Consider the following 9,746-nt stretch of genomic DNA (forward strand, 5'->3'; position numbering starts at 1 on the left):
CTGAATTTACCATGAGGCATTGTATCTGCACATTAGTGATATAGGTGTCCTCCGAAACTATCAGTCATACCCAGATAACGGGGCAAGTACAAAGCACTCAAATCTTGCGCTCAGAAGCACTGCATTAATGCCCGTACACTTTATTTCTTCATGTTCATGCACACGTTTCTCCTCTTAAACCGTGAATTCAGTGGACTCGGTTCATGCTTCAGCTCGTCTGCTCCTTGTGCAACCACTGGAAAGGGATGGGACAAGCCGAGAACGCTGCAGCATTGCTCCCCTGTGCGGTCAGGAAGCCACGGTGCTGCATGCTTTGAAATCAAACCCTGACCCCCAGCAGCAGGGTCTGCACCTCTGCCCTGGCTCCTCACCCTGCTGAGTCACTGCACGGGTGCTTGGGGAAGGGCAGAGCCATCACACCGCGGGTGAGTTGTCACTGCCCACTGCTGGCACAACAGCCCCTGAGGAATCTGCCACTTCTGGCAGTGTATCGATGGGGACACTGCGATATTGAACACATCCACCACAAACCGCTCAAAACCAGGAGGTGTCAGTAGAAGTATGGTATTGTAATATCACCAGTACAGTTTTGGGCCCAGTCTTCAACACCACTCGTCCACATCCTCATCACACCAACTTTCCCCCGGTCTGTCCTTCCGTCCCTCTCTGAAAGCTGGGGAGGGGCTGCTTGCTGCTGCGCATAGTGATGGAACAGAGCACAGCAGTCACTTCTGTGCAGTCAGCATGGAGGCCTGTGGGTCCAAAGAGGACCATGGGTTATAAAGCTCGCTGTGGTGGGAGAAAGCTTCACATGGATGGGCACAAGATGGGGGAATCACTGTGCCCCTTGCCCTGCAGCCTCTCCACATAACAGAGTCCCACCAGGACTGGATAAAGAGCAAAAGATTTCTGAGAAAACAGACAAACAAAGCAAGATCTTCTCCCTCCTGCCCCTGCCCCAAAGTACTAATAATACTGTAATGTGATATTTTCAGGAAATATTTGCCATCAGCCACCACTGTGAAGGACAGAGTGATCCAATTGTCTTTTGGGACAGACAGACAGCTGCCCTTACCGTGACAGAACAGATACAGTTGTTAATATGCAAAAGATATTTAAAACGTCAAAACAGCAGAGCAGAAGGCACTGTGTGAATACACTGGTTTGATTGACTGAGCTAGTCCTTTGAGATTCTGGAGTCCCAGACACAAGCTTCCACTTTCAAAGCTGTTCCTCTCCTGTGAGACAAGATAGTAAGTGGAATACATACCAGGCAATTCTGCATGACCCAGAAGACTTTTGATGTTTGTTTTTCTGGCAGGATGCACTTTCCCTGATCAGGGTTACAGTAGCTAATCATTTATGTATGATCACACTGTTCCGCCAAAATGCATGCAAGCAAAAATACATCATAAATTCTTTCCACTGCACTCTGGGGATACACATTATTTATAAAACATTTACAGTACCTGATAAATGCATCTATATTGGCATTGACCAAGATCTCTGCACAATTAGAGGCTATAAGGTTTGTTCCAATGGCCAACAAATCCATCAGAAATATTTCATCCAAGATCACTGGGAGAGGGATCAAACCCTTGGCTGTTAGATTCTGTAGGACTTAAAGTCCCCACTGCATGTTTTCTTTTGTTATTCATGGTAGATGTTCATCCTCTGTCTTAGTGGTCAGCCATGACTAAGCAACCTGATAAAGAGTCAGTCTTGCTGGACTGAGCCACCTCTCCAGTTACCTATGGGGATCACAGTAACATGCAACTTGAGGAAACACAAATGTGCTTTCCAAATTAACCTTTCCTGTTCAAGTCCAAGGACATAGGCTGTACCAAACAAGACCATTCTCCTTCCTACAAAGGGCGAAGAGAACATACCAGTCCCACCAACAAGGTCACACATACTACTGCTTTTTTGTTCAGCAGTCATATCACACACTTATGATACTGAGAAGGGTTTTAGCATTAAAAGCTGGAACAGAAAGTAGGCCAGAAATTCTGAGAATATGTTGTTGAGCAGTCTAGCATGACAAGAAAAAAAACAGTTATGTTGCTAGTGCAGAAATTGGGACATCCCTTTACAAGAAGCCCTTTTCAATGTAATAGCACATATTCTGTTTTCCAAATACTTTGGAAACATTAACCTCCTGACCAAGCCTCCATGCAGGCATTCGACATACATAATTCAAATTCTGCTTCAGGCTTATTTCTCAGAAACTCCCACTACAAAGTGATGTAACCATTATTTTTCAGAAAGACTGAAGATAACCATAGTCTAAGTGGATGTGCTCCTTCTGAGCCCTGAATATGGTTCTCCTCCTCTTACCCTACCAAGCTCAAAGAATTATTTTTATGTGACCCAATAAAGTATTTTAAAATACTAGCCAGGGGACAAGTCCCTGTCTGAAAGACTTGGCTATCCAGTCACAAACAGAAAGATTAAAAGGAATAGAAGAAATGAAGAAAGAAATAAATTCCAGAACAATTTTAAACTGTGTCTCAGTCAGTGAAACGACAGAAATCTGTTCTCACAATCAGAAGGAGTAAGTTAATTTGGGTGAATGAACAGGAAAAGAAATCTCTCCCCCCCCTGCCCCTGCCCCCCCCCCCCCCCCCCCCCCCCCCCAATTCTGGGTGAGATGATGAATAAAAGACATCAAAACACACAAAATCAGAAATGTGAAAGAAAGGCAGATGTAGGGCTTCCAGACTCCTGAAGGTCAAGAAACTAGACCAGAACTCTATGAAAGCATCAGGATACCTTCTGTAAAAATGAGAACAATTCTTTTAAGAAAGGAGAATTTCCCAAATTATTAGTTGAATGCAGATTATTCTGGGAAGCAATGACTAATAACCTAATTTGTACAATTCTACCTCCCTCACGTTAGCTTCAGCCTCCACTTAGACCTATAGAGATGACAGCTATCTACAGCACTCAGGTTTTGCCAAATCTTAGTAAAGCAACATAAGGAAAAATAAATGGGTTCAAGAATTTCCTAATGACAGCTTGGTCTGCATTTTGTTGGTCTCGTGAACCATAAGCTGCACAGAGAGTGCAAAACCTACATTCTGAAGCCTCAAGCCTACCAGATTGTCTCTTCCCAAAAGGTGCCTCTGGGTTAAAGCAGGATCTCCAGGTCAGCAGAGTACACAGATTTGACTCATACACTAATGGATCACTATGTAAAAGGATTTAAATTTTTTAATTGTTTTTTTTTTTTAAAGACTGGGACCTGTCAACAAAGTGAAGCCATCACATACATGGTGGAGGGTCAGCAAAGTTTATAGAAACAAATTTCTTCACCTCCATATTAATCTTGTCCTTATGAAATCGCTTCTAGTGACAAAAAGACAGAATTGCTACCTTGTAATGGTAAATCATCTGCTGCTTCAGCAAAAATATTAGTTTCAAAATTCATGGCAACTACAACATATAGCTACAAAATTACAGTTTTGCCCACAGGCACCACGTGCTTCTGAAAATTCATAAACTTACCTTTATATTTCGAACAACAGTTTCTGTTCGTAACTTTTAATCACAGCCCTATAAACACTGTACAGGTGCCTTAATTTGTACTTCTACAAGCCACTCCCTTTGGGATGTGAAGATTTAGTATGGTGGGTACTGAGGTAAAATGAATAGTGCAAAACCCCAGGTAAAACATAATAGAGGAAATAAGGCAATCATTGTGTGGTATAACAGAAGACAAAGAAGTCCCTGAATGAATGAATACCTGATGCAGATGGGCACAGAACTGCACAGAAACAGCCACGCTACTCTGTATCCTCACCAAGAGCCATCTTCTGCAGCGGATACACCGTGAATCCACAACCTGAGTAATCTTGGATATTGCTGGATGGAAGTAGGGGGTTAGCAGACAGTACTCCATCAGCTTCCCTTTAGTAAAGACACGCTTACGCACACTCTGGCCTTCTCATGCTGCTTGTAACAAAACACTTTCCCCTCCCCCCCCAAAAAAAAAAAACAGTTGCAAAGGGGTGTCATTCACAACCCCCACGGACCGGGCCGCGCAGCAGCAAACGTCTCGGCCCGGGGCCCTGCGGTGAGTCGGTGAGCGCGGGGCGCCCCCTGCTGGCGGCGCCGCACCGGCAGCCGCCCCGCTCCGAGCAGCCCAGCCCAGCCCAGCGCAGCCCCGCGGCCACCCCAACCGCCCCGATCCCGCCGTGCAGGCCCACACAGGCTTTACGTGCTACGCGACGAGATGCAGCAGCGTTGGGGGGGAGGGTCTGCTTTCGGGGCCTCTGCCAGGCTTGTAAAGGAAAGTCCTCGATGCTCTCAAGGTGGATTTTAGAAAGCATATGGTTTCGCTTTCACACCTCGTTTTAGAAACACTGATTGGTGTGTCCCATGCTGTGTCTGAAGGGATAAACCACAACTTTTGCAGATCCATTAGGCACCACACACCTTCCTCAAGGGCTTTACAGAGTCACCGACAAACTTCAGGCTCTGCCACCTCTTAGTACATTATTTTAGACACTGTCTCCTGCGCTGAGGAAATGATCTACACCTTCCTCCTGCAGCTGAAAAGAGAGGTGAAACACCCCACAGTAAGCAGCAGAGCACCTTCCCATGAGCGATTTACACAAAATCCATGCAGCCAGGTTCCCCTGAAGGAGTGGGGGTGTTGCTACACCTCTCACGGGGCTCAGCCTGCCTTTCCCACGCTCTGGGCAACCTGCCAGGTACCGAGATGTAACGCACCAACCCAGCGACCTCTGTTCTCCACTCACCTGGGAGAACCGAGCGGCCGAGCAGATTGCAGGAAGGCTTGCCAGCTGTTTCCAAAGTCAGGGTTGGAGGCAATGAGGTTAGGAGCGCATAGGCTGAAAGCAGAGATGTGCCAAACACGTGCCGGGGAGGGGAGTGCTCAGGGTCCCCGCTACAGGCGGCATAGGGCCATAACGGGGCCCTGCCCCTCAGGCTGTTACCGGCCTCCCTGGGCCCAGCCTGGCGGGGAGGGCCGGGCCCCAGGCTGCGGGCTGGCAGGCCTCACACGCAGGGGCAGCCCGCAGCGCTCCCACAGACACCTCACCTCTGCTTTCCGATGCCATGAGCCCTATTAAAGTGATTTACTCCCTTCAGTGCTCCTCTGCAGCTATCCGAGGGGCAGAAAACGCGTTAAGATATTTGTTAATCACTACACTTTTAATTAACTAGCAATTAAAAAAAAAAAAAAAAAGACAAGGAAAAGCCCAGGGGCTCCTGCTGCAGAGAGCTGGCCCGCCCCGCCCTCAGAAGCTGTTCCCCACAGCCCAACGGCTCGCCGCGTGCCCAACGGCTGCCCGCCGACGCGGGTGCGGCGCGCGGTGTGTGTGGGGGGCAACGCACGACACCACCCCCCGTCACGCACCGCACCCGCGTCGGCAGGGGAAGGAAGCGCGCCAGCGTCTTGTCGATAGGGGCACTGCTGCGGCGCTGAGTCGGCGTGGCGGTTCCATAGTGTAGTGGTTATCACGTCTGCTTTACACGCAGAAGGTCCTGGGTTCGAGCCCCAGTGGAACCATCGCCAGCTCTCCGTTTTGTGCTTTTGCTTACTTCTTTTATCATTTCCGTTGAAGCGATGAGTCTCTGGTTTTTTCCTGCCCAAGACGGGCAACCTCATAACTGTAAAGAAAGTGGGGTCCTGCCTCTGGCAGAGGGGGTGCAGTGTGTGGCAGAGGAAACAGGAAGGCCCTTCAAGCAGGAAACCCTGGCCCAGCAGGGTCATTTCCACAGGCGCCCTGCAATCACGTGTTTCTAAGGGTATGAACATAATTTAGACAATGTTGCTGCAGTGCTTGCTTTTATCCCCTAAAAAGCTCTGTTTGCTGCAACAACATCAACCAAAATGCACAGAGACCCAGCACCCTGAGGTGCTGAAGCAGCCGGCGCTCTCACCACCCACCTGCCTGGCACGGCTCTGTGGGACAGGATTTACAAGGTTTTAATCTGTCCACTTGCCATACCGTGCTGCCCGGCTGCCATTTTGTGGTGGCTCGTAGCCCCCATGCCCCTGGTGTGGGGGGGCAGCCTGGAGTGGCGCAGGGGCTGCGGACCTCTGCGCCGAGGCCTTGCTGAGCTGTGCGGTGCCCAGGGGGGGGAATGGGTGGCTGGAAGCCTAGTAAAGGAGTGTCACCCCTCCTTTTAAGCCTGTTTGATCTACGGGCCGTCAGGGGCCATTTTGTACCGTCCCCTGGGCCCCTTCTCACTGGTGCAGGTTAGGCCCAGGCCGGCTGCTGCTGGAAGGCGCAGGCAGGGCTGCTCCCTGCCGCAGGTCAGAGGCTCCATCCTCAGGGGTGCTGAGCACCCACCCGCAAGGGGAGCTTTTCCCTGCCAGCGCAGGCGGGGGATCCCCACCTTGCTGTGGTCCCTTGGCTGGGTAGCTAAGGAGACTGCAGAGACCAGAGGCAGCCGTGGCAGCAGCAGTGTGCCTCCTCCACGCAGGGCCAAGGCATGGCAGTGCCTGTGCAGCGGTGGCGGAGGCTGCAGCCCAACACACCCCCGAGAAGACATCTCACCAGCGCAGACCGGAGCACTGTTACCTTCACCTCTGTGTTCGGAGAAGTGTTTGAGTGCTGGGAGAAGGCCAGCACTTTTCACAGCACATACCTAGCAAGCGCAGTTAATGCCGTCCTTGTTTTCCCCTGTACTTGATTAACTGAGAAAGAAAGAGCCATCTCAGCCTGACTTGGAGCAGTTTAACTTTTGAATTATGACATGTTGTCTTATTTTGCACGTGCAAGCCTTTGGAAAAGGATAACCTCTGGGCATGGATGCTGCTATGGCATCTGTGCGTGGGAGCCCTAATGACTGCTGGGGCTAAGGTGCCTTTGCAGGAGGAGGAGGGGATCCCTTAGCTCCACTGAGCTGCAGTTTGCTCTTGAATATCTTTGCAGGATCAGAGCAGGAGGGTGTGATTTACCTGTCTTAAAGATGAAAGAGAAAAATGGGCTTAACTTACTTTAATCAGGGTCTCATTAAGAAACTTACTTTAATCATCATCTTACAAAAACTATTAGCCTTTGTCAGTGCTTTCTCTTACTAAAGAAACACTCTAGGGTATGAGCAAGATGTAGTTAGAGATTGCAGTGCAATGGAAGGATAGAGCCAGGTTGAAAATCTCTTTTGAGTAGAAAGCACCCATACATCACACAGTGAGACCCAGCAGGATAAGGCCATAACATTTAGCACTGTAACAACATTAAGGGCTTGTGTGTCCTGCAGCCTGAAAGGGCAGATGTGCTCAGGTCTGGCTTTCTTCTGCTCAGCTTCATTAGCAGCATGTATGCAACCCATGGAGGGTGAAGCCAAAGCAATCCCGCCTCATGGGTAAACTGTTTTCTACAGAGGCACTGCTTTCAGCATACAGGCTCAAAGCTGAATCAGCTATAGGTAGACTTCTCCTATGCAAGCCTGCATTGCAGGTACTTCCCTACTTCTAATAGAGATGGTGATCCTATGGTGCCTACTTTGCCAACAACAGCCACAGCTCCCCTGGGTGCATGTGTTAACAGGGATGGGCTTGATCCTGGTGGCCAGTACCAGGTAACTATCTGCATGGTGTTTTCTTACATTTAGGAAAAGCTCCTTTTCAGAAGAGGACTTAAGCTTACACTTCAGACTTATGGAAAGAATATTTTATTTCAAGAGCCAGATCTTCAGCATGTGTAGACCATCATAGCTCCAACCATTTCAAGGGGATCCAGCTCCTGATAGTTTGACTCAAGCTCTGAAAGCATTGATAGTCTTGGTTTCTCAGCACGTCAGTATCCTGCTTCTGAGACATGCTTATGGTTCACATGTACATGTATAATCGTGAATTTTGTACGTTCCCTAACTGTGCTAAAACCAAAGCGTGCCATTCACACATTTGTGCTGAGACATCGCATGTCATGTGCGTTTGGCTCCCAGACACATGAAATCTGTGTGTGCCACTGATTTAGCTGTCTGGCACTCTGTGAGAAACACTAAATTGCTACGTGCAGTAGCACTTCTGTCTCACGGATTAGTGCTTTTGCCTCCTCCTTCCCCTCTGAGGACACACGCACGTGCTGCCAGTCGGTCAAGTGCCAGGCAGGGCTCCGTGCTTATGTATGTGTTTTGGGAGCTCATGGATGCACAGCTCTGCCTTGCTCAGAAGCAGATTAATTTCTTATAAGGAGAAAGCTACAGACAGAAAGCATTAAGTCTGCACAAGATGCTGTCATGGGGCTTCTCAAACAGTGCTGACCTATATGTATATCGGTTAAAAAAGGAAGGCCAAAGTAGACTGGAGCACTGGCCTCTGGTCATCTATGCTGTTTAATTCTTCACAAACTCCTGGTAAAATTGTGGTTCAGGCCATCTAAGCCAGCTGAGGAAGGACATGTGCCAGGGAACATCCTCAGGCAGGGTGTCAAACAGCCTTCACTCAGCTTTGTTCCCCCTTCTGCCATCCCAGGGGCTTAGCACCCTTACGTACCTTTGTGCCTTCACATCACACCCTTGGAAACACAAGCTCTATTCTCAGTTTTATGGGCTAAGAGCATCCCAATGATGCAGCGTGGTCTTTGTGTTATTTCCCACAGTCTGGGAGAAGAAAAAACACCAAGAGGGCCATGAAAACACACCAAAATGTCTTCAGGCCAACGGAACACGAGCTGGACCTGGAGAAGATGTGTGGCCGAAAGGGTGAACCTGCCCAGGCAGTTCCTGCCTGTAGCAGTGCGGATGTGACCAATCTGTCCTACTTTGGACCATTTTGTACCAGTCACAATTTTGTTCCATAATCAATGCCAGGGTAATTTTTATCCTTGTTAAAATTTTATTTTTATTTTAAGGGCAAATGTAGCCCTTTCTGGTGCTGTATTGTGTACTGGTTTAAAAATGTTTTCTGTCTTCTGTACCTGAAAGTATTTGTGTGCTTGCTAGGAACTAGCTATGTGATTCATTTAGCAATGTCTGCAGTGGCAGCACAGTTTTGCTGTTTACAGTTATTAAAATGAAGGACCATCGACACCAATAGACACAGTGGGTCTGAACTGCATAGTATTTATACAGAGACTTTGATTTTAAGGCTCTTCTACTTTTTTTGAACGCTACTGGCACATTCTTAAGCAAAGTCTTCCCTTTTTTCTGTGGGGAGGGGATTTTATAACTGGGGAGCCACCAGTCTTGAGAGAGTCCCTTTGGATGAAATGTCCTTTGATAACAGCTGCACTATTTATGAGCATGATCCCTGAGATATTGCATTTCCTACATAAAATCAAGACCTATTTGAAAGGTGGAGTTGACCATAAACCAAGCTTATTTTAAACTGCTTGAGGTGACAGGAGAGAACTTAGTTTCACTTTTTACAAATATGGCAGGTGATTTCTTACTGTTTTGGACAGCTCTGCCTCCCAGTGACCTGTGCCTATGAGACCATATGGTGAGAGGCTGAAGCCCTGGTCTGGTTTTCCAAGAGATATGTGGATGAAGGTATTTAGGGATTTTTAAGCTGAGATTTTCAGGCCCATGGGATTTAGATACCAAGTGTTCATCAGTGCAGAGAGGGAATAGATATCCGAGTGTCTTCAGCAGCTCTGGAAGTCTGTGGCTCTGTGGCAGCCCATTTTGGACCGGTCAGCAAAGACAGGGAGAGAGCGAGCATTGCCCAGATACTACAAAGAGCCTGGAGTAAAGATGCTGCGCTGCAGCGGATGCCCAGAGGCTGCCCTGGTACCCTCAATGAGGCTTACATTTGTTCACCCCCT

General features: G+C 48.4%; 1 protein-coding gene across 3 annotated transcripts in view; it reads right to left on the minus strand.

The window, feature by feature from the left end:
- The window catches only part of PPEF1 (protein phosphatase with EF-hand domain 1), a 42,472-nt gene extending 36,783 nt beyond the window's left edge, over positions 1–5,689 (minus strand). Inside the window, exons 1-4 of one of the 3 annotated variants that reach the window (XM_080377145.1) lie at positions 5,066–5,689; positions 4,764–4,856; positions 4,220–4,389; positions 3,746–3,864 (exon numbers count right to left, since the gene is read on the minus strand). The gene's annotated coding sequence lies outside the window, so the exon portion shown is untranslated. Of the gene's footprint in view, positions 1–3,745; positions 3,865–4,219; positions 4,390–4,763 lie in introns of all 3 variants that reach the window. The other 2 variants (XM_080377144.1, XM_080377146.1) reach the window with 2 other exon arrangements.
- Between the last annotated feature and the right edge of the window lie 4,057 nt (positions 5,690–9,746).

Source organism: Falco punctatus (genome assembly GCF_963210335.1).
Source record: "Falco punctatus genome assembly, chromosome: 2".
Taxonomy (NCBI): domain Eukaryota; kingdom Metazoa; phylum Chordata; class Aves; order Falconiformes; family Falconidae; genus Falco; species Falco punctatus.